Raw genomic sequence first — 25,139 nt, 5'->3', positions numbered from 1 at the left:
GAGGGAAACAACCAATAGTCAAACACAGCACCTGTCTCTTAAGTGTGCACATAGGAATGTAGTATGTGCAAAGTAAAGGAATGCTCTTCAGTGTTGGGTTTTAAGTTTCCATATGGCAGGATATGACGCTCAAGTCTGATCCCTGCTTTACATATAAAAGCGAGCTAAATGGGAAAGTGGGGGACAGCGCAGCCAGGAGAACTCGAACACTGGAGGCTGGGAAGGTTCATCCATCGCAGGTCCCAGAGGAGAGGCGCGAGCAGGCCCGACTGACAGGAAGGGGTGGTCAAATCGTATGTAGCACAGCGCGACCTAAAGCAGGACTTTAAATGTGGAAGTCAAACTGTATGCATTTTCTTGGGAATACAGGCGTTTCATATGTCACACCACTCCCTACCATACCATAGCTTAATGTAGACCAACATAACATACATTCTATGTCACTCAAGGCGGTACCCTAAAATGATTACTTTTTTTTCTATTAATGTAAATCATGCTCTTAGCTTACACAATAGTACTCTTCATATGTATGGCAATGTGCTATGTTATAATTGCTGCCTCCATAGCATGAACAATGAGAATCAGAGCTTGTAGGAAATAGATGTGATATTAAAAATATTAACTTACTACCTTCAAGTGTCAGTTTCATGCTTGAGAATGGTGTCTCTCTGAGTCCAAAAGAACTTCACAAAATGTCCTAGCTGTATTTTTGTTAATTATGTCAAGGGGCGCGAAAACTCAGGAATACTGTCCCAAGCGCTAGGCCTAACTCCTGGGGCACTCCTTATCATAAAATGTGACCTTTGATTCCATGCCCACTTCACACAGCCGCAACTGGGGTCGGGGGGGCAGGAATCACGCTTTACACAGGCAATCAAGTCCCCTGTAATGGCCCTATGGCACTGGTAAGCCAGGTGCATGAAAGGTATGTGGTGTCCGGCACAACCCCAGCAGGGGCAAGGTCGGGCTTCCCGCAGGCCTCCGGATGTGGCCCATGTGCGTGTTGGCTTTGATGTCCCTCACATATTGATGCCCAAACCCACTGCATTGTTCATTCATGTTGTGTGCTTTGCTTGCTTCGCCATGCTATTCTACATCTTCTGAGTGCTCATATGTCAATTTGCATGTCTGCAATCACAGGTACAATTTGTATCATGATGGCACACAGATGTGCATGGATTTAGGATATATGAACATGTGTGCAGGGAAACGTTTATAATTCATCTCACATGATGCAGCATTTATTTATTTATTTAGGCATTTGTTAAGCGCACTTAGCCCGGAGGCATCTAGGCGCTGGTTACAAGCGTAGTGGTTGCAGATCATTTTGTTAGTTACTTATGGTTACATACAAAGTTAAGGTTGGTAGCATAAAGTACACTCTTGCAAATGATACGATTGTAGTGCAACAGGGTTACATATGTTGCTTATGGATACATTTAAATCATTTACAGTGGCTGCCTTGAGCTGTGATGCAGAAACAGTACAGTGTGCAGTGCGAGGTACGCACAGATTATCTAGTTCCGTTGGTTGAAAAGCCATGTTTTCAGTGTTTTACGGAATGACCAGAGGGAGGGGTCAGATCTTAATTCTAGAGCATGGGTGCGGTGGTCATCATTGTCAGTTTTTTGTATTGTTTGCAGTGTGTGTATGCTCTGCGATGTGCACTTGGTGCTTGCTGGACAGCTGTGTAGGCATGTGTACTGGATACATGCTGTGGGGTTTACTGATGATGGTGTGTAGGATTGCTTTCATTTGACTTGTCTGTGATGCAGGCAGTGAGGGATGTGCATAGTCTTTTATCAGACAATTTAGTAGGTTGGATTCTTTAGTAAAAGCATTCTGGTACATGTGGTACTTTTGTGTTGCCTCAAGTGACTTCTAATTGATAGAGAATGTGTGTGATCCATATGCCCATTTGTTACATGTGTTCCATGCCTTTGGAATAAAGAATGCAATGTACGTGTATTAGGTTACATTTGCACATGCTCTGCTGAATGTGCTTCTACGCCCCCCTACTCAGGGGTCATGCATTTTTCATTATACTCACCCAACGGCCAGGTGCACTCTGGTCAGTGCATACCCCCCCCACCCCACACACAGAGGTCATGCATTGGTCATTCTACTCGCCCAACAGCCAGGTGTGCTCTGATCAGTGCATATAACCCCCCAACACAAAGGTCATACATTGGTTATTCTACTCGCCCAACAGCCAGGTGTGCTCTGATCAGTGCATATAACACCCCCAACACAGAGGCCATGCATTGGTCATTCTACTCGCCTAACAGCCAGGTGCGCTCTGGTCAGTGTATATAACCCCCATCCCACACAGAGGTCATGCATTGGTCATTCTACTCACCCAAAAGCCATGTGCCCTCTGGTCAGTGCCTATTTACCCCCCTCCACACACAGAGGACATGCATTGGTCATGCTACTCACCCAACAGCCAGATGCACTCTGGTCAGTGCTTATCCCACCTCACCCCCACAGAGGTCATGCATTGGTCATTCTACTCACTCAACAGCTAGGTGCACTTTGGTCAGTGCCTATTCTCCCCCGACACACACAAAGGTCATGCATTGGTCATTCTACTCACCCAACAGCCATATGCACTCTGGTCAGTGCCTATTCCTCCCCTGCCCACAGAGGTCATGCATTGATCATTCTACTCACCCAACAGCCAGGTGCACTCTCAGATGTGCCGTGCCATGTACCCTGGCAACGTGGAGTTCCGCAGCACCATTGAGTCATGTGTGGAACCTGGGAAACGTGCATGACAATGGGTGATGAGGTGTTCAGCATCACAGACCATCTGCACATTGAGGGAGTGGAATTGTTTGCAATTTCTATACACTGCCTCAATGGCATGTCTGGCCACCAATTCCGTATGGGTGCAATCTAACGCACCAATGCAATTGGGCATGCCTGCCAGGGAATGGAAGGCCACTTTGGTGGCATTAACCTGGACCGGGGTTCGGGGTAGGGCGATGTGCTCTGCCACATGGTGCAGCAGTGCATCCAGTACCTGGAACAAGACCCTTGAAAAACAGGGTTGTTACAGCCCGTGCAGCTCACCCACGGTGTGTTGGTATGTGCCGGTTGCAAGGAAGTGCAACTCCCCTGACTTTCAAGGATCCCGCTATATGAGTGGCCACAAATCTTCTTCTGAAATACCTACAACCAACTTTCTTGCTCTAAAATGCATAGCTTGTATGATAAGGTTCCCCCGTCTTGTTCATGCAGAACATACTTGTAGTGTTGTTGGTTAGGATGTACACTTTGTCTCCACTTATCAAGGGCAGGAAGGCCTGTAAGGATAAGATGGTTTTACAATTCCAATAGATGCATGCATAGCTTTTGGTTATAAGGAGGCAATAGGTTGTGGACCTTTAAGGATCTCATGGTGGAACACAAGCTCAGCAGCGAAAGGTCAGTTGCAATAGAAATCATTAGAGAGTACACACACTCAAGTGACTTTCCTGCAACCACTGCCCCACACCCTTGACTGTAATCAGGGTTGATTGAGGTTTCATCTCTAGGTATCAATTAACCTATAGGTGTTTTCGGCAACTCATGTGCAGTCTGCCATAAAGAACCACCATCACACAACAAGAAATGAGCTGCAGAAGCCTCTGGCAACCTATGGCCAACCCATGTCCGTCTAACTGCAATGCAAACTTAAACGCAGCATATCTTGAATGCTTTTTTCTGGTTAGGAGGAACACTCCCATGGTTGGTGTCCTATAGAAGCACTATGTTTTGTAGATTCTGTGAAGGGGGAATGGTCACATTTTCCAATTGAGAGATAGTCTCAAGGAGTACACCAGCTACAATGTTCTATTCAGCAAGTTAAAGGCCAATTGAGGGGATGCCACACAAATTAACAACTGCCATACAAGGGTAATTGTGCATCATTTGCTGGTAAAGACAAGCTGTCCCTGCAGACATCACTTTTGGGAAGACCCTGGGTGCTGAACAGAGCCCAAAAGGCTCAGCCTTGAACTGGAAACCACCCAACTTTATCGCCAATGTGAGGTATTTACAATGAGGGGCCAAACCGGCACATACATATATGCCTCCCGATAATCCCACTCCTCCAAAACCCTCAGACTGGGTGATGGATTGACCATGTTGAACCTCTCTCGAAGCATATGGGTATCAAATTATGAAGTAGCCCTAATTGTTCATTAACACGCCTTGTGCTTCTTTAGGATTGCAAAGAATGTGAAGTAAACCACTGTTGTTACAAAAAAGGTAGCAGGCGCCCCGCTCTCAAAAGAACACGGCATGATAACCTGTTCAGTGATTATTAACCACTTTGAGAGTTCACAGCCATCTGCTTTTTGCTCACTGTACCTTTCACAGATGGGAAATAGTCCAGCACCGAAATGCTATGGCAATTCCTTTCTGAACAAGAGTACCAACAGCAACCCCATACACGTGTTTCAGCCTTGTTGGTCCTCTACTGTCGGATTCTATCACCTTCAAATGTATCTCCTCGAAGGGATTTGATCATCAAGGTTGTTGGAGGGATGGAAGGAGGAGAGTGATGGGCAATAGGAAGATGTAAACCATGACGTATGCCTTCTAGTTACCATCTGTCTTTACAAATAGACTTTCATGCTGTTTCAAAGGAAGCCATGCGGCCAATGTCTTGTGAGGTCTGCTCCAATTGTGTTGTTACACCAAAGGGGCACACTTCACAAGTCGTTGGCCGTGGTCACTTCAGATTGTGGACGTGCTTGAGGCAGTGGACGAGGAGTGCTGATGTCTGTTTTTTTATGGGTATGTGAGGATTAAGAGTGTCTAAGCTCACCATTCCTGTGTTCGCACTTTAAAACTCAAGCAGTCCAACAGGAACTGACCCTATCTTTGGAAGAAGAATGAGCTTTGGTAGTTAGCTTAGAGATGGAACACAGTGACTTTGTTGTGAAAGAGGCCTCATCCACTGAGACATCAACAAGTCGTGTACCATCAAAGGGAAGACAATAATCCTTTTCCTGACCTTCAGGCAAATGTGTGGTACTTTTTGGCCTCAGAAGCCATGCTATGGCACATCCCCTGGTGGTAATGTCCACATGTCTCGCTGTATTTCCAAGAATGTGGTCTCCTTTTTATAATGGCAAATCATCTGTGAAATAATTGTTTTTTTTACCAGAATCTTAAGTAGTCTGCTGCAAAGACTGCATCACCATTTGCATGTCTTAAGTGAAGAACACTATTGAGGTATCCATCTTAACCCGTACGATCTTGGCCATTCTCTTCTTTACCAGACAGTGTCAAAGGAGAGCTGGGCTGGAAGAGGAATTTCTATAATGAGCTAATTCCCTGCTAGATTGCTGCTAAGGGAGAGCTTCTCTTCCAGTATGACTGAACTTGTAGTCAAGATGCCTATTGGTCATAAAGCCACTACTGTGATCCAGGGCTTCCACGACATGAATTTCGTACAACTTGTCTCCGCTCCCACTCACAAGAAAGGGCGCACCCTTGACTGGATACATACTACCAACTCCACCATCGAAGTATCTCACATAAATGTAGTCCCGTGGTACGAACATCACCTGATTGAATTCCAACTGCACCACTCAAACCCAGAGAGCAACCCCAACCTCCACCCACTCAAATCCTGGTGAGAAGCACACAGAAGCTCACTCATGAAACACTCAAACCCATCCTAGTCTCTCTCATTGAATCATAGCCACCCAGCTGCAAGAGCCCCGCGGCCCTCGCAAACTACTTCCATGCCAGCCTCCTAGTCATGCTAGATCAGCACGCCCCCCTCAAAAACAAATCCCTGCAACCTTTCAAACTCACCAACATCTGGTTCTCAGATTAATTAGTCCTGCTCCGTAGGAAGAAAAGAGCTATTGAACATCTACACAAGAAATACCCTAACCCCAAGAATGACATCTGCACCTTTAAGACCTACAAGGACGCGATTTTCCCGACTAAACCTGCCTCCTATGACAATAGAATCATCATGGCCAGCTCCAACTCCAAAGAACCTTTCGCTATCTTGCACAAACCAGAAAATCCAAGTGCATCAACCACCCTAGTCCAACTTAACAAGGCATGGTATACCACTATTCAAACCACACTCACTTCCAAACTCAATCTACTCTACAGCAAAATAAACAAGAAAGTGCTACTAGTTGCCAAACCCACACACCAACCCCTAACAGCTCCCCCACCTCCCCTCATGGACCAATCCCCAGCTTTTCCTTTCACACTGTATCGGAAGAGGTGGTCCTGAAGACCATTCAGGCTCTCAGACCCTCCAATTGCAAAGGAGATACTTGCCTGGCTAATATCATCAAGCTCTGTGCCCCAAGTCTCTCCCCCATCATAACAGAGTATGTTAATTCTACTTTCAACTCATGTGAAATACCCACCACTATCAAAGCAGACTGGGTCACCCCCTCACTGGATCCGACTATCCCCACTAACTATAGACCCATCACCACAGTACCCTTCCTGCTAAAAATGTTAGACTGCATAGCCTGCATACAATACCAGCAATTCCTTGCACAGCACCCACTCCTCAGCATCAATCTGATTTCTGACCAAAACACAACACAGAAACGTCCCTTATTGATCTCAAAATGCAACTAGACAGTATTAGAGACAACGGTAATGCCGCCGTCCTACGCCTTTGACCTCGTGGACCATGACAGTCTGTTGGATAAAATCCTTCCTAAGTGACTGCACTTCTAGAGTCTTCATTGATTACCACTCCGCTGACCCCATCCCTATGCCCCTGGGTATCCTGCAAGGCTCTTGCTTGTCCCTGAGACTTTACAACACCTACACCAAACCCTCGTCGATATTCTCAGTACTCTAGGCATTGCCTAGACCAACTTTGCGGATGATATGCAAATTTGCATCTGCCTTTCTGGCAACTATACCAGATCATAATACCATTAACAAAGTCTTCTGCAGTCCTGGATGGTGATACACAACCTCTGCCTTGAGGACGACAAGACAGAGCCACTCATTGTCGGCTCTCCCACCTGCCTCAAATCCCTTGACTCGTCCAACACTGCCTTCATCATTGGCGGCTCACCATCCCCATCCTCAATGTTAAGATGGATTTCTAAACTCTGACTTGGTGGGCAAAAGGTTCGGAGGCCACCCTCAGTTTAGTGAAACAGGGGAACCTTCTGGACAAGCCAGACCAATCTAGGTAGCTTGGCAGGTTGTCAAGACTAAGTCTCAGGAGGGGTGAAAGTGATCAGAATACCACAATTAGCACACACAGTAACGAACCACAAATTCCTCTTAGACAAGTGTACATGGAAAATATGTATACATTTGTCGGCCGGACCAATTGACACAAGTAAACTTTAGTTATATGAACACAGTTACCACACAAAATACTCTATATAACATATATATAAAATGTTTCATAATGCGCCAATGAGGAAAACACAGCCACAACCTGTAAATAGAAGGGTGGGTGAACACAATAGGAGCATTAGACAATTCTTCAGAGTCGTTCCCTAACTTTCAAGTCCCACCCTAAGAAGTGGAGAGCCTTGTGCTCAACAGTACAGTAGTGCGTAAAAAAACATGGCGGGTAGGCAAAGCAAAAAGCGGGTCTTCTTGGAAGAGCTGTAGCAAGTCAGGAAGGGGCTTGAGACGATGAAGAGTAGTTCCCACTATTCGAGTAGGATCTGCCCTTGGCAGCAGAACAGTTTTCAAAAGGTGAGAATAGCTAGGGAATGCAGGGTAACCCAGCCAAAAGCGTAAAAGAGATCAGTTGTGCCAGGGGGGCACCAGTGTGTGATGCACGTACTCACCGACCCTCAGCACAGCCCGGACCAAACTTTGCCAGTTTAGTCGAGGTCACTAGTAGGTTTGAGTCCTGGAGTTTCGCAATGCTCCAACTCTCAGCGGCTTCCGGGAGAGAACGATCGTCCGTGACGGGACAGTTGCCTTTTCTCGGCTTCCAAAGGAGATACAAAGAGGATTCTGGTGCAGCAGGCTTCAGGGCACAGGAAAGCAGGTCAGCAAGACACCTACAGTGACCGTCACCAAAAGGTAGTGACAAGGGCATCACAGATGTGTGCAGCATTACGCACTCTCCTTATTCGGGACACAGAGGAGCTAGAATTGCAAAATCTGGCAGGAGAGGGCTTGGGACCAAAAGCGATATCCCAAGTCTCGAGTTCCACCGTGAGACGGCAGCGATTCTGCAGGATACCCTGCGGTAGAGCTTGACAGTTCACTGAATGGCCCAGGGACACTTCCAAAGGTCCTCATTCCGCGGGTAAGCAGAGGGTGCCGAGAATAGTTGTTCCCACTACTCCAAAGGGGTGAAGCCTTCTCGATCAATGAAGAAAACAGGGGTCCGACAGGACAGCAGAGGGTGAAAGGTGGCGAACCTTCCAAAGCGTATCCAGCGGTTCCACAAGTCCGTTTCTTCAGTGCAGGATACTGTAGTTCAGAGAGAACTCGGGTGATCGACCTGGAATGGATGCAGAGCCCCTTCTCTTATCCAAGATTAGGTTTGCACCAAAATCGAGGACTTACAATCAACGATCTGCTCTCATGCAGGCATCCCAGTCGTGGACCAATCACGGTCCATGGTGGTCCCAGTCATTCAGACTCTCCACACATCCTGGCACCAGTAGTGTGGATTGGGACCAGACAGTCCCAACCCGCTTCCTGGGCACACGCACGTGACAGGCAGAAGCCTGCAAAAGAGATCGGCTTTCGTGGGAGGTTGCATGCCCAAATAAGGAAAACCCAGGTTACTCGCCCTGGGTGAAGGCAAGAGACTTGTGGCTCGCCCATTTTCGGACCTGACCACAGTCTTAAACCAAACGCGGTAAACGTAAAAAGAAGTAAAATATTTATAAAAGGCAACCCATCTCGGGAGAATAGCTCAGGGGCACTGTGCTTGCCTTGAAAGCAAGACGACACGGAGCACTACAGGTTCATTCCCCGGGTCCGTGCTTTAAAAGCTTAGGGTATTAAGCGTGTTATAAATAACCTATCATATCATAACTGCTGCCACCAGTTCATCCCAAGCACACTGACACTGATACAATCAACAAAAAATCCTTCGAGGGTGTCCAGGGCCATAAAACCAAAAGGACCCCAGCACACAGTACTGGAAGGTACATTGTGCACTGTTAAAAACAGTTACCAAGAAATGTCAACGTAGTCGAAGACTAAGGGAAAAATAGTTTTGCGGTACTGACAGTCTGAAGGACGTGTCAGTTTCCCCATAGCAAGTGAGCAAAAGCCCAGAGGAGCACATCTAAAGGTTGGGTTCCACTGGAAAAAAGTCTGGGTAGGATAGCACAACAAAAGCAAAAAGTTTGAGGGGTCCACAACTGGAGATGAAATTACACATAAATGAAATCTTTCCCAACACTCAAATATGCACACAAAAAAACTAAGCGTCTACTTAGACGCGGATCTAACCATGACAAGACATGCCAACGCCCTGGCATCAACTACCTCCTACACCACCAAATGAATTTCTTTAAGCAGAACATTCCTGAGCCCTAACAATTGCCTTACGCTCTCCAGAGCTATCATTCTGAGCAGACTTGACTATTGCAATGCCCTCCTCAAGGGCACCTCCTCATCCAACCTAGCCAAGCTATAGCTACTCCAAAACAAAGGCCTGAGGGCAGCACTGGGTATCTGCAAATCTGACCATATATCTTTCCCCCTCAGAGAAGTCTATTGGTTACCAATAAAAGCTTGAATTGACTTCAAAACTCTGACTATAGCACAAAGCTGTATCCATAATGAAGCCCCCACCTACCGTAACCACTGCATCACAAAGAAACAGCATGGAATCCCACTGCGCTCCTCCAACCAGCTAACATTAGCAACTCCTCGATATAAACTTGCCAGAGCAGGGCGATGAGCTTCAGTTCCATGGCCCCCACCCTGTGGAACTCCCTACCTCCTCACCTAAGAAACGAGCCATCCTACCCAGCATTCAAGAAATTATTGAAAACTTGGTTATTCAATAAGTATGACTAACACCTTGTTAACTTGTTAACTATGAACTGTCTCAAGTGCACTGACCTTAATATAATGACTTGTGTATTTTTCGTATGTTTATCTCACTGTACAAATGCTGTGATACCTGTGGATCTCGGCGTTACACACATGTTAAAATAAAATTAAAATAAATAACATTATTTGTAGGGGTCACAGCGTGGAGGTCTCCCACAACTCCTGGCTTCCTTGATGACCTCCAGTCAGATGGTTTTGTCTAGTTTAGATGCAAGTACTGCTGCCAGCACGCACGTCCTAGAAATGTCATGATCTACAGTAGCCACTCATTACATTGTCTGATGCTGGATGCATTGTTCTCCTCATCCCCATCTCAGTTATCTGTGTTACAAGACAGAGTCTGCAGCTCTTGCCCAAGTAGGGAAGGCATCCGAGACCTGCAGCTCTCCTTACATTTTTGAATATGAATCCCAATCTCTCATCATCGATGACTATGCTGGCTAGCACAGATGGGAGTTGTAGTCCAAAATATCTGGAGAGCCAACGATTACAGACATCTGAAGAAGGGGAACCTCAGGCCCGAGGCTCGACCAATAAAGGTGGGGGTTGCTGAGGGAAATACGTTGGTAGAGGTGGCTAATGAGAGGTTGTCACTGTGAACACTGGTGCCACTGTTTGTGCTGTGGAGGTTATGCATCCGGGGCCTAAGGAGGAGCCCAAGGTAGTTCCTTTAAAATAGTCTTTTTCCACAAACACTGCATGTCCAAAGCAGTCATGAAATACATTTGCTAAACATTACCTCTTCTCCCTGAGATGAGCTTTGTCTGGTCTGTGGGATCTGTATGCAAATCCTACAATTTAAATATAATCTTGAAAGAACCCCAATCCAACAAGTAACTGATTAAGTGGGAACAATGGTAGCTGGCCTGCCCATTTGGAAAAGGTACATTTGGTGCTAAGCAGGTATAATGCAGCTACCAATTCATATTTAAAAGTCCATGGCCAAGGGGCAATTAGACCCATCCTAAAAGTGTACGAATTGCAAGCTAGGCCGGCAGCTGCGTACGGGGCTGAATTTCTGATAAGTGGCCCTTCTGTTAAGTGGAGAGAAAAACTGTCAGTCACTTTCGTTTGTTACGTCCCTTGTACATGAGGCTATATGTACGGCCCATATTTGTTAAGTGTGACAGTCGCTCTACGTCGGATGCCAAACTCCAATGCAAAAAAAGATGATCCGTCTAAAGTTTGCATGGTGGCCAAATGTATCCATAGAGCTTGGGCGATGAGAAACATTTATTTAGACACTATGTCATGAGCCGATGATCACTTGGGCTCCTCACTCCTGTTCAATGCCATCATGTTGCATTGATCTTTTACTGAACAATGACCTCCATTCTTAAAATAATGTGGAATGTGTTGTTTTGGTTTTGTATTTCTCTTTTCCAAGTTTATAGTCATACTATGGTTTTATAAGAATGTATGAGATGTGTTTTTATGTATACCTAAATTATTTTATATCAAATAAAGGTATTTAAAAGGCGTTGCAAAGCCTCATTCTCCTAGGACAACCGAGGAAGTACACTCCTATACAGGAATCTTGTTTAGTCAAATGCTTCAGAGAGTATGTTTGTTTGTTTGTTTGTTTGTTGATTTGTATGGCCACCAAACCCAAAGTTGAATGGACGCAACATAGAACAGAATACATGGTTACTTAAAGCTTGGTTACAGAATAGGGCACATATGTACATGACAGATATTTACAAATAGTTGATTAGCAATATAGTGCAACAATATACATATACAGGAGGAGAGGAGATTCGGAGACTAGCTGGTACGCTGATGGTCCTAGTGATCATTGGAATGTAGCCATTCGAGGATGTTACGTCTAAAACTGTAATAGGATTGATCTATTCTAATGTCAAGAGGGAGTGCATGCCAATACTGGGCCGCCTTAACCGGGAAGCTACTACTGCCTGTTTTTTCTTTTTAAAGCCTAAATTTAGGAATCTGCAGGCAGTAGGAGTTGGCAGCTCTGGTAGGGCGGGTCGATGTTCTTCTCACTATTCTTTCCGCAAGGTAGAGGGGCGCTGCATTATTAAGGCACTTAAAGGTTAGTCAAGCTGTTTTAAGTGAAATCCTGTCGCTAATTTTTAACCAATGTTGTTCTTTTCTTATGTTAGAGATGTGTTCTCTGGTGGGTAAGTTGAGGGCAGTTCTAAGGGCATTATTTTGCAAAATTTGAATTTTGTCAATGATGTATTTGTTAGCTCCCAAATACAAGGCATTGCAATAGTCGAGTTTGGAAAGTGTTAGGGCATTGGAGAGGATGATGCAGCTTGCTTGTGTCAGGAAAGCTTAACATGCCCTAATGAGTAGGATTTCGGGTTTGTCATCAATCAGGCAAAGGCCATGAGTGGCCATCCATGCCCGAATGATGAAGTATATTTCATTTACCAAGGCCGTATCAGAGACAAAGTTGCTCGAAAGGAGAATGAGGATCTGAGTGTCATCTGCGTAGTTTTTGTAGATGACACCCAGTCTATCCAATTTGTCAATTAGGGGCTTGGTAAAAATATTGTACATAGTTGGTGAGACGCAGGTGCCTTGGGGAACACTGCATGCTATTTTGATGGGGTCCGCTGATGCCAATGTGGAGAAAACTCTCATAGTTCGGTTGTCCAGAAATGATTGGACCCAGGCTATGGCCTCGCTTGAGAAGTGGGCAGCCGATGCCAAGTGTTCACACATGACCGTGTGATCCACCAGGTCAAAGGCCGCTGACAAGTCAAGGAGTAGCATATCAGTGTTTCCCTTGTCGTTGCGCTCGTCAATTTGAGTTTTGTGATCAATTAAGGCTGTCTCTGTACAGTGTTGTGGTCTAAACCTCGATTGGTGGGCACCTAGGAGATGGTAAGATTCGAGATGAAGCTGAATTTGTAAGTAAGCTACTCTTATCTTAAGGAGGAATGGTACTGTGGTAATAGGCCTATAGTTGGTGGGGATAGAAGGGTCTAGGGTTTGCTTCTTAAGTAAAGGTAAAACCCATTACTCTTTAAAGTTGCTTGGGATAGTGTTGGTGTAGAAGGAGGCATTAATCAGTTTAGTAATAAAGGGGGCTAGGTCCCTTGCTGCATCCTTAATCAGTTGGGCTGGGCAGTTGTCGCCCTTACAGTTGGAGGGCAATAATCTTTTCAGTTTCCTGGTTGGAGACTTTGGCGAATTTGAAAGGAACTGGGCCTGGTATGTCTGTGATAGGGCTAGTAAGTGGCGTCTTGTTAGGTGTCGGGAAGGCTTTCTTTTTAGTCATTTTAGTGTTAATTGTTACTATTTTGTTGGTTAGGGCATTTTGGATACTGGTGCACCATTGTTTATCTTTAGGTGTGTTGTCAAGTGGAGGAACCGGGGATTCTAGCTCCCTTAGGATAGTAAATAGTTCCTTGGTGTTGGAGCTTGCATTGGAGATCCTTTCGTTGAATAGGTTTTTTTTAGTGAATAAGATTTATTTTTTGTAGTTATTTGCAAAATGTTTAAGGTGCAATTTGTTTTATTCAGAAGAGGTGGGTCTCAATTGCGATTCTAGTTTCCTTTTTTGCGTTCTTAATTCTTTTAGGTGGGTGGTGAACCAGACATTAAGTTGTGCTTGTTGCTCACTTTTGCATAACTTCAAAGGTGCAATAGTATCCAGTGCTTTATTCATAGCGTTGTTATAGCTGTCCACAAGGAGTTCAGGGTCCAGGTTATTAGGGAGAGCATTAATGGTAGCGAGTAGGAGAGGAAGGAGGTTGTCTGGTGTGATTTTTCTTTAGATCTAGTGGGTAGGAGGGTGCCATGACTTTCTTTGGTAATCTGCTTATCCAAAGTTAGGGAAAAGTCGATGAGGCGGTGGTCTGTCCAATGCTGAGGGGTCATTGTATTGATGGTAGTATCACAGTTCAAAGTGGCGACCCAGCCAATGGTCCTTCCTTTGTCGTGCGTTGGGGTAAGGACATTTTGGGTGAGGCCATGTTTGACTAGCATGATAGCTATGGATTGGGCTGATTTGTTTTCAGGGTCATTAAATCCTAAATTGAGATTGCCTAGTTATAGAATTTGTGAGGAGTCTTTAGTATTGTTAGCTAAAAGGCTGGATAGGTCCTCCTCAAAGGTACCGGTGGGTCCAGGTGGCCTATATATTAGATAAATTGTTAAGGTGCAGCAGTTGAAGATGGGCAATTTAGCTGTGAGTAGTTCACATGATTTGAGGGAGTTTGAGTTAGTAGTCGTAGAGCAAGGGTAGATTTTGCTATAATGACAAGACCACCTCCTCTGCTGTTGGGCCTGTCCATTCTGATTAGTTGGTAATTTTCTGGAATGGCTAGGGAGATCGCTGGACCAGCAGCTTCATGCAGCCAGGATTCCATGACTGCCAAAAGGTCGAGGTTATCAGAGGATAAGATGTCAGCTATTTCTGTGGCATGGGCCATTAAGGTAAAAACTATTATGAAAACTATTTTCTGGGATTGTTGCTAGATTTAGCGGGTCCGTCGGCCACTTTAAGATTATGATAGCTGCCCTGCACACTGGAAGAGAATGTATTATACAAACAGAGAGAGATGCCCTAGATGTGAGAGTGAAGAAGCCGATCTGACGCATATGCTATGGTCGGTGTCCGGTCAAATGGTTGAAAATAAAAGATCGAATGACCATTTGATCGAAAGTCAAATGGTCGAAAAAAAAATGGTCGAATTTATTTATTTATTTATTTTTTTAGTTTTGTTTGGTTAAAAAAAATAATATAGAAAAAGTGGGGTTAGGGGGGGAACACCCCCATAAATTTTTTTTTTAAAATCGACCATTTTTTCGACCATTTGACTCGCGATCAAATGGCATTCGATCATTTGGTTTTCGACCAAATGACCTACAACCGCTATGGTCATGTGTCCTCCCTCATCTTCTCCCATCTCTTCTACTGTTCTTCTTCTCCTCTTTGGACTCCCTGCCTCTCATCTGACCCCCCCTCAAATCCATCTACCACTCCTCCATCCGTACTCTGCCTCCTCGGCTCTCGCGACTCTATTTCCTCCTCACTCTCTCAACTTGGCTGGCTTCCCTTCCACTCCCAACTTAAATTTCAATTCCTATGTTTGATCTTCAAATCTCTCCATGACCTTGCTCCCCCCTATTTCTCTTCTCTCCTCTCCTTCTACGCTCCCTCTTGTTCTCTCCGCTCACCTCTTTTTACTTACTGTACCCCCATCTCCTTGTGCCGCTTCTCGCTTCCATTCCTTTAAGCTCGTGGCCCCCCTACACTGGAACTCCTTACCTCTCTCTATCCGCTCCACCCCCACATACACCTCCTTCTGCATCTCCTTGAAAGCCCTTCTTCTTCACTTCCCCCCTTGACCTCCTACCTTCTCCTAATGACCAGGAAGAAGTATACTCCAGCATACCTCCCCGTACCAGTAGACCAAGAGACATATGGGGGGGCTTCAGTCAATATCTACGCAACAATGTGGACAATGGCGAAGAAGAAATAGTGAAATGCTCTTTGTAACATGCCTGTAAACGGTTTAGATAACACTGCCTGTGTTAAAATGAATCTGTCGTATTAATGCTTTATGGTTCTACTGTGGAACTTAAAAGAAAGGTTTTAAAAAAAAAAAAGATTATGGTATCTGGATTCCAGTGTGTATGTTTTGTCAATTTCAGTGGTGTTTTTTCAGACTTTTCACAAAATTTAAAAACCTGTGTTTATACATTTTTGGGGGGAAATATGTGTTTTTCCAGTGTATATGAAAAACATACACTCACCAACATAACACTTGTTGCAGTAGAAAGATCATAGGATATACAATGTTCTCAATAGACAGACTATTGAGGGTACAGCCTCTCAAAAGGGCTCGCTAACACACTTCTACTGAGAAAGCCGGCTACAGATGTCAGTGAGATGCTGCCCCTGGAAAGGATGTAGGCAATTTTGTGTACAGAATAACACCCCTTTAACAATACACTGGGCAGGCTCTATGATGTGTGAGGGCCTGTGTGAGAAAGGACGTGCAGGGGTACCTGATGAACATATGTAATGACATCATTGGAAATCACAGAAAATGATGTTAGAGGAAGTGACATGAGGCTATGATACTTGATGGTATCTTGGAAAACAACATTACAGGAATTGTCATGAGTAAACCAAAAAGCAAACAAATGTTGTGATGTTCAATATATAAATAATAATAATAATAATAATAATAAGCAATATGTTATGCTGATTTATACCGCACAACACTACCATTTTCATGGTCTCCAGGCGCTCAATGAATGGTCACTGCTATTATTTGTGGAGCAATAGAATGAGTGTGACATTTTGTTTCTAGAGTACAATGTGGACAGAATCAGTTAATTCTACTTTTCACAGTGAGATGAAATGATTTGCCTGTGATGCAGGATTTTTGAGCCTAGTCTGAACCAAAGAATGTTGAGCACATATATCTTCCAGGTTGTAGTTTGTAGAAAGAGGTGTTTTTGTCTTTCAAGAATACTCCATACATATATCATAATAAACCACTCTGACGAACATATGTCCTTGTACATCCTTGCAGAAATATGTTAAGCAAAAATAGGACAATTGTAGCTTTGTTTATCCCATCTCGAACAGACACCTGAATGTATCAGAATGCAAAGCAGCGCCAGACTAAATAATGACTTGACTTTTGTAAATGTACTTTTTAGACTGCGGTGCAATGATATATGTTGATGAGGTAACCTGCATTAGTCATAGTTTTACATAGGAATTGAACTGGAGACTAGGTAGGGTTGGCAGGGCCTTAATGTGACAGAGTAGGAGGAGCCTTAAAAGTATAACAATGCTGTGCAAAAATGCACTTTGTCGCTGAATCCTTAGACAGCCACCACCCTTTCACCTGTTGCTTGCCTTTTGTGTGCAGGAACAGTAACAAAGGGCCAAGCAAGAATGCAAATACTGCAAATAGAATGTTACATTGCTTTTATTTCTAAAAGAACAAAGTATTGTAATTCGAATGCTGCAACATCTATATTACATCCTTGTTTAATTGAAGAAAAAAAGGATTTGCCACTAGTCGGATCTATTTTGAGGGATTGTGGAAAATGTTGAGATACATTCATTTTGGGGGTGGTGCGTTAATTCATGTCCACATGAAAAAATACTCAAAATTGGCCATAATTGCTCAAAGTAGCACCTGCCAACTGACAAATATTTGTTTTACAGAAAAAAGATTCAACATATATTTTTGGTGTCTGTGCATGTCTTCTGCAAACCCTATATTCGAAGGAGGGGGAAAGGATGTCTGAGGGCATTAGTAGAGACACTGAAAAATCCATGTTAAACCGTTCTTGTAAATCCAAATATTTGTCAGTGGACAAAGGCTATTTTGGCCAGTTTTGAGATGTGAATTTGTCAACAATTCCTCAAAATAATTTGTCATCACTGCTAAATATTTTTATTTAATGAATGTCTTTTTACAAAGAAAACGATGTAACATATAATGGCCTATGTGTTTGAATTGAGACAGGAGGGAAAACAATTTGAAAAGCCAGGGTCGGACTGGGCCATAGAATTGTCTCGGGCACCAATGAAAAAGTGGCCTAAAATTGCAAATGGCTATTCATTCCTTTTGTGACACTATTTGAATAGTACCCAAGGGGGAGTTTTTGATAAAATGTGATGCACATTGTTCATTTTAAAGAATATTTATTCAGCAACACTGGTCAAAACTATTAGCCATATAGTGAAGTAACTCAACAAACAGGCTCTACCACGGACTCCCCAGGAGATCTCTGATACAAAAGTTGGCTCCATGCACTGGCAGGCATGCCAAATTGTATAGGTGCCCTCGACTGCACCCACGTGGAGTTGGTGGTCCCACATGCCATGGAGGTGGTGTACCGCAACTGCAAGCAATACCACTCCATCAATGTGCAGGTGGTTTGTGACGCCAGCAAGATCATCACACATTGTTGTGCCCGATATCCCAGATCAACTCATGACTATATGGTCCTTCGGAACTCCACGCTACCACGCTACATGGAGCGATATGCTGGACGACGTGCCTGGCTGCTTGGTAAGTTGCATGACAGGCACATGGCACTGAAATGGGGGGAGAGATGCACACAACACCATGGTGTCAATGGTGATGTGACAGCACGATGTGCACATCACTAAATACTGTGCCCCAAAGCATCCCAAACAGAACATGACAACCAAATCCCATAGGAATGAAGTAAGGTTGACACCTATCACAACATGACAAACAGTAAACCACCCCACAACCCACAACACGAGCACCACTCATCAGCAGACCTCACCCTCGTAACACCATCCAGCAACATGCAGCGAATATGCATTATGTTGCTGTCTCTGGCAAATCACCACACAGGACAAGCATCCATGGGAGTGCATTGAACAAAACCACCAAGGGAATCCACTGTCTGTCACAGGGCCGCCACAACCACAGGAATGCAGAATGTCACCATGGGAAAAATCAGCGCTGAATGCCTAACATTGCAGAGCCTACTGCCAACGCTCCCAGTCAGAAAATCCTACAGAACACAACACATCACACATTAGACATAAACACAGCTGGGTGCGTACACAATGCATGAGCAACAAGAAGGCAGTGCACACAGTGTATCATCTTGAAGATGCAACCCACACCATTAGTCCATGGCACAGGACACATTGAGGGCATAACAATGGCGTGTATACAACCAGGGACATGGGCATGTGACCAACGATAATCTGCAGGCATGTGTGACTAGGAATAAATAAGACCTTATAACAAAATGGGCCGAATAGAAATAACAGATGAGTAAGATTTAGAAATACATCTTACAGTACCGGTAGCGATAGCAGTGATGCAGATGAGAGTGGAGAAGGAACATCTACCGGTAAGAAACAACAGACTAATAGAGGACGAGGAATACCAACGAGAGGATCAGGTAATGGGAACAGAAGAGGCAATCAGGGCCGTTTTTTATACCAGGCCCAGAACTGCAGCAACTGGGATGAAGGAGCAAAACAAACCCGGAGTGGGAATCACTTTTGTTTAACCTCTCTGATTAACAACCCTCTGAGGCAGAATTAAAGGTGTTGAATAAAGGACTAGGCTATATAACCACGAAAGAACATGATCCTTTTGAGTTCCGGATGGAATTCAATAAGCTACTAAGAAAGATTCATTTACGGGAATCTTTTGCACAAGAACCTAATATAGGCAGCAACAGAATGATGAACCATACGGGACTTCGGAATCCTACCACGTTCTGTCCCCCCGTGTGTAGTTCTTCTCCAGAATCCCTCATTTTTGAAAAAAGAGTTAATGCTGACATTGCCATTTTAGAGACTAATCACCAAAGACCTTTTCAAAATTTGACCAAAGCTGAACAATGCGCATTAAATTAATTGGCTAATAATCCTGCCATTATAATTAAAAAGGTAGACAAGGGTGGCGGAATCGTGATGCTTAACCAGTCTGATTACATCACCGAGTGTGAAAACCAACTGGGCAATAGTCACTACTATAGACGACTCAGAGAAGACCCCACAAAAGAACTCCAAAGGCTGATTACTGATAAAGTCACCAAGGCTAAAGATTGGGAGTGGATTTCCAGACAAGAGGGTGATTTCCTGGTTAATACTAAACCTACCACACCTATCTTCTATACTCTTCCCAAGGTGCATAAGACTCTTACTAAACTGCCTGGCAGACCGATTGTGGCAGGTATTAATTCTGTCTTGGAACCCCTCTCCACTTTTGCAGATCATTACCTGAAAGGTTATGTCCAGAAGATGACCTCATATCTTAAAGACACTAGGGACGTGATTAACATCTATAAAAATCTCAATTTCAATCCTGAGACTTCCCTACTACTGGGTTTCGACATTGTGTCACTCTATACTAATATACCGCAACAGGCAACACTAGAGGCGGTGGAAGAAATTCTATTGAGCAGACTAGATCAAGATCCAGTACCCACCTCTTTCATACTATGGTGTGTGGAGCTTGCCCTAAAAAGAAATTATTTTGAGTTCAATGGGACGTATTACCTACAAGTCAAAGGCACGGCTATGGGGGCCACTATGGCCATGAGCGTTGCCAATCTATATGTAGAAACCTTCGAGAAGACCCATATATATATATATAGCAGTACTAACTCGTTTCAATTGAACATCAGAAAATGGAACCGCTATATAGATGACATTTTGGTGATATGGGAAGAGTCAAGTGAGCTAGCTGCAAACTTTCTGGCATGGCTCAATAATCTGAACCCCCACCTTCAATTCACGATGAGTATTGGGAGAGAAACCATTGATTTCCTCGACCTGACCATCTTCCACTTGAATGGGACTTTGAAATTGAAACCCTATCACAAGCCGACCGATAAGGACTCCTTGCTTGAATATACCAGCCATCATAGAAAACACTTACGGGATAATTTACCATTTGGCCAATTTATGCTACTTAAAAGGAATAGTTCTAACAACAGTACTTATGAAATGGAAGCAGCATTGCTTAGTAATAAGTTGAAACAAAGGGGTTACCCCAAAAAACTGGTTAAAAGAACTGCAAAGCATGCCTTCAATAATAATAGAGATGCTTTGTTAGAAGAGAAACCCAAGAAACCCAAGGACAAAAGAATCGCGTGTGTTAACACCTTCACGGACCAAAGTCTAAAAGTCAAAAACGTGATTGCTAAACATTGGAACATCTTTGAGACTTCAAAAACACCTATACCAATGCCTATGTTTGCTTATAAAAGAAGCACTACAATTGGCAACAGAATAAGTGGGAGTAGAATGAAACCGCTAGCCAATTTAACCACACTCTGGGGCCTGCCGCCTGCAAGCGGCCACTGCCCATGTGGAGCTTGTGGAGCTTGTAAACTTACCTCCAAAAGTAAAGAGATCGATGTAGGATTGCCCAAACCATGGGTGCAGAAAAACCTAACAAATTGTAATACTGACCATGTGGTATACTTAATAAAATGCAGATGTGCCCTCCTGTATGTAGGCAAAACCATTCGCAAAGTCAAAATACGGATTGTGGAACATCGGAGCTGTCTTAAAAACAAAACCGATAACGCCCCGATGGTTAAACACTTTATCCAGGCTAAACATGAATTTGAAGGCTTCACATGGACTGTACTTTTGACGCTGAAAGGTGGCAACCCTCAAACACTAGAAAATAGACTTTTTGAGGAAAGAACAAGAAATGATTTACAGATTACAGAGTGATACTAGAGGTATGAATGAATCTGTAGAATGGCATACAATCCGCCAATAGTAAGGATCTATCCTAACCTAGTCAAGGCCAGAATATCGGCTACTAGAGATATATATTTCTTTGATGGAGCAGGTTTGAGTGTGAAGCTACAAACTAAACAACATTTCTAGAAAAGAAGCCCAATAGGAACATTATGATGTGACTCCCTGGTACTTGATGTCAACTTTGAGGGTACATTGATATAATTCTGCGACCCTGTAACTGCAAAATCAGGACTTGTTGATTGGTAGATACTTGGGGCCCGATTAGGACTTTGGCGGTAACGCCGGCGGTAGGCGCTATTAACGCCTAATGCCGAACTCCCCGGCGTTAATAGCGCCGGATCACGAGTTCGCCAGTAATGTAATTCCCCATTCCCCATTGAGCCCATTCAGGAATGCCCCATTCCCTATTGGGCTCAATGGGGAAAATGTGCACTCTTACCGCCGGCAGATTTCCCGCCGGCGGTAATAGCGCAAATTTTCAGCGGATTTCCCCCCAGCCAAGAGCTGGGGTGAAATCCGCCGAAGTCCTGATTTGGCGGACCCTTAAATCCGGCGGTAATAGCACGACCGCCGGATTTAAGGGTTACTGCCAAAGTCGTGATGAGGCCCTTGGTATGTTACAAGCCTTCAAATTGCTGAATGGTTACTAGCATAAAATAGACACTGATGCAGTGCCCATGTTAACTGAACTATGTACTATTGATTGTGAGTACTTCATCCTAATGTTTTTTACTCTCTAGAGCTATGTGTTAAAAAGTTGTTCACTTTCATTTTATACACCTATTGCATGTGCAGATATTTGTTACAACCTTGCAAACTACATAAGGATGACGAGCACTATAAGAGACACTGATGCAATGCCCAGGTTTATTGAACTATGTATACATTTAGTTTGAATAGCCTGTCATGATGTGAAAGATAATTGAATGATGTGTTAGTTCCATTTTAGTAGTTCGCCACAATGCTAATTACATTTTGTGTAACCCAGACAGCGCATTGGAGAGCTTTTCCAAAGTTACATAGTAGATTTTTGCTCATCAGTTTTTAATGCACCTAGCTGGTAGAATCTCGGTTTCCAAGTTTTGCCCCCGGTTTTCTTACACACCTGTAAGTTTTGAAGATTCTCAATGAGATTCTCATAGCTATTCACAAACGTAACTGTTTCGTTGATATTGCCTCGAGTTACGTTAATATGAACCATTAATGCATAGGATTCGCGCATCCCGACTCAGTTCCAATATGGGCGATCGACACCACCACAACGTCAAGTTACGTTTGTTTGTCGGACGTACTCACGTACCGTCTCCAAGGAGATGGTTATACACTAGTCTCCGTGTAACGCGTCCCTGGTTAGAGACGCCGCTCCAGCTTAGCTGAAATATCGCAACCCGCGTACTGATTGGATGTTTTTTTCCAGCCACCGAGGTATGTGTACGAAAGTGGTTTTGAATGCATAAATAACGGTCGTTTTAACCCAGTGCCACATCATTTTTTGATATTGTTAATGAGAACTCATGCTGTATCTCCTACAGATTGAGACTCGAGTGTTGGCCAGATGTGGATGTTTCCATGGCCACAGGCTTCACACGCAGACCGATGATCAGTCAGAGCCAGCCAGTATATAAGGCGGTGAGCCACATTCCTGCTTTGTCATGATTAGACACCTGGGTGCCGGCCTTCTCTTTTATTTATCTACCATATCATGATGGCAAGGGGTGCAGAATTATCAACTAGCCGAGGTTGTCTCAGGTTATTATTAATACGTAACAATGGGCTATCCTCCGGTTTCCACTTTTGCCTTATGGATTGAGGGGAGATGACATCATGATAGTGTCGATGTTGTCCTATGTCCACTTTCAGCTGTTTTTCTGGTGCCGGTATCTACTCTCGACCATCGGAGTTTTATCTATATGCTTACTGATATAGCACAAGGCGGCTCAGCGCTTCCCCACACTCCTCTTTGGTGCCTATCTGCACTCTTTTCTCCGGGTTTTAATTCCAGGCATTCTGGGTTAACAGCTACCTAATGTTGAGTGTTCCCCATAGTGACTACATAGTCCTACCAACACGGAATTTGTGATTTAACTATTACAATCACTAATAGTGGCCCGGAGTTTTGAAGTGGAGCCACTTTAAGGGCTGTGTCTGGTTCTTCTGAGTTTAGTACATACTAAACACCATACAGGTGAGCCTAATGAATATTCTTATGAAGGTTTTTCATGTATTTATTACAGGTCTTCAGCTACTCGATAGCTGACCACAACCTGATTTACTTATGTTGTGAGCCCCCATGAGCACCATGAAAGGTAATATAAATCCCACGTTTGGTCCTCTTATTCACCCTTCGGGGAATATGACAAATGTATCCTAGCTATATCCAGCTCATTATTTGTCCCCCTTTTCTTTTAATTCACAGCCTGCACGTGTACACTACACTGTTCCACTAATGAAACAGTTGATTATTTTAAATGGGATTTTGGTGATTACGACAACCTTCCTGATGAATGTTCTCTGAGTTACTCCCTAAGAACAGAATGTCGAGACAACTTCCTGGATTTATACGGGAATATAACAACTTGTGTTATCTAATAGTGATTAGAAATTGATACATTGCCAGCTTTATGTTGATTGTATTTTGCACTTTATGTTAACCTACCATTCGATTGTAATTGACGAAATCCTTGCTTTTTTATGTGACGATCTTAATAGATCTTTTTTGTAATTGTGTATAGGAATTTATGATGATTGTTATTAATGATGTGAATCATTGATTCTTTATGTGCATTTAATTAAAGTTTATATACAGTTTATTAGGAACCCATTTGGTTGTGAAACCTGTTTTTTGAGCTCTGTCTCTTATATATTTTGATATGTGACTAGTACAACTGTCCATCATGAATCAACTGACATATACCTTTTTTTGCCTCTCATGCAGGTGACAGTGGCTATCCATTGAAGAAGTGGCTCCTCATCCCTGTCCGAAACCCACAGAACAGGCACGAGGAGGACTACAATCGTTCCCACATCCGTACCCGTGTGGTCATTGAGCAGACCTTTGGCCTGTTGAAGGTACGGTTTCGCTGCCTTAGCCGGTCGTGTGGGGCACTCCTCTACAGGCATGAGAAGATGGCCAAGATCATCATGGCATGTGTCATGCTGCACAACATGTGTATCCGACGGACCGTGCCCCTGACATTGAACTGCTACCACCTGGTGATGATGAAGGGGATGAAGAAGAAGTGGCTGCGCATCAATGTGGTGCCGATGCACAGGAGGGACGTGCTGTGCATCAGTCAGTGATTGCACAATATTTCTGACACACATGGCTGCAGAGGGTGACATGATAGTTGGATGGAGGGCACTGGGTGTGGGAGTACATGTACACTATGCACTGTATATGAATAAATGAAACATGCGCAATGAAGAATGTCCACTCAAGATATTTTTTTCACACAACGGGTGTATTTAAATGTCCAATAAAGATGAAAGTGCAACAACCCACCACCACCCTGACCCCCCTCTGCCTCCCCCCACACACCCTGGACCAACTCCCCCCTCCCCCACAACTCCCCCACATACCCTCACTCCCCACAACTCCCCCACACATGGTGTCCAAACAAGTGTCTATTGCCTTCATCAGGCTGGCCAGTCTACCTCCTGCCACTCCCTGCACCTGGTGGCGGCATGTCCGGACCGCGCAGAGTGGCGCCGACCTGCGTAGTGGGCTAGTCTGTGTGGAGCTCGAGGACGATGGGGTGGCCACTTGCTCCATTTGGGGGGCTGGACGCTCAGCCTCCATTGTATCAGCAATGCGGCTGAGGACCTGCCGCAGGGCTGACACCTCCTCGCACAGTCTACTGGTGCTGTCCCGATG

At 44.2% G+C, this 25,139-nt stretch overlaps 1 long non-coding RNA gene across 2 annotated transcripts in view; it reads left to right on the top strand.

The window, feature by feature from the left end:
• Positions 1-24,692, top strand: part of LOC138581907 (uncharacterized) — a 100,901-nt gene extending 76,209 nt beyond the window's left edge. For both annotated transcript variants that reach the window (XR_011304863.1, XR_011304862.1), the window contains exon 2: positions 24,201-24,692. This is a non-coding gene — a long non-coding RNA (uncharacterized lncRNA). The remainder of the gene's footprint in view (positions 1-24,200) is intronic.
• Positions 24,693-25,139: the final 447 nt, after the last annotated feature.

The sequence above is a fragment of the Ambystoma mexicanum genome, chromosome 3q, assembly GCF_040938575.1.
Source record: "Ambystoma mexicanum isolate Mex_15411 chromosome 3q, UKY_AmexF1_1, whole genome shotgun sequence".
Classification (NCBI taxonomy): domain Eukaryota; kingdom Metazoa; phylum Chordata; class Amphibia; order Caudata; family Ambystomatidae; genus Ambystoma; species Ambystoma mexicanum.
Note: the sequence above shows the minus strand (reverse complement) of the source record. Positions and strands in the feature narration are given on the sequence as shown.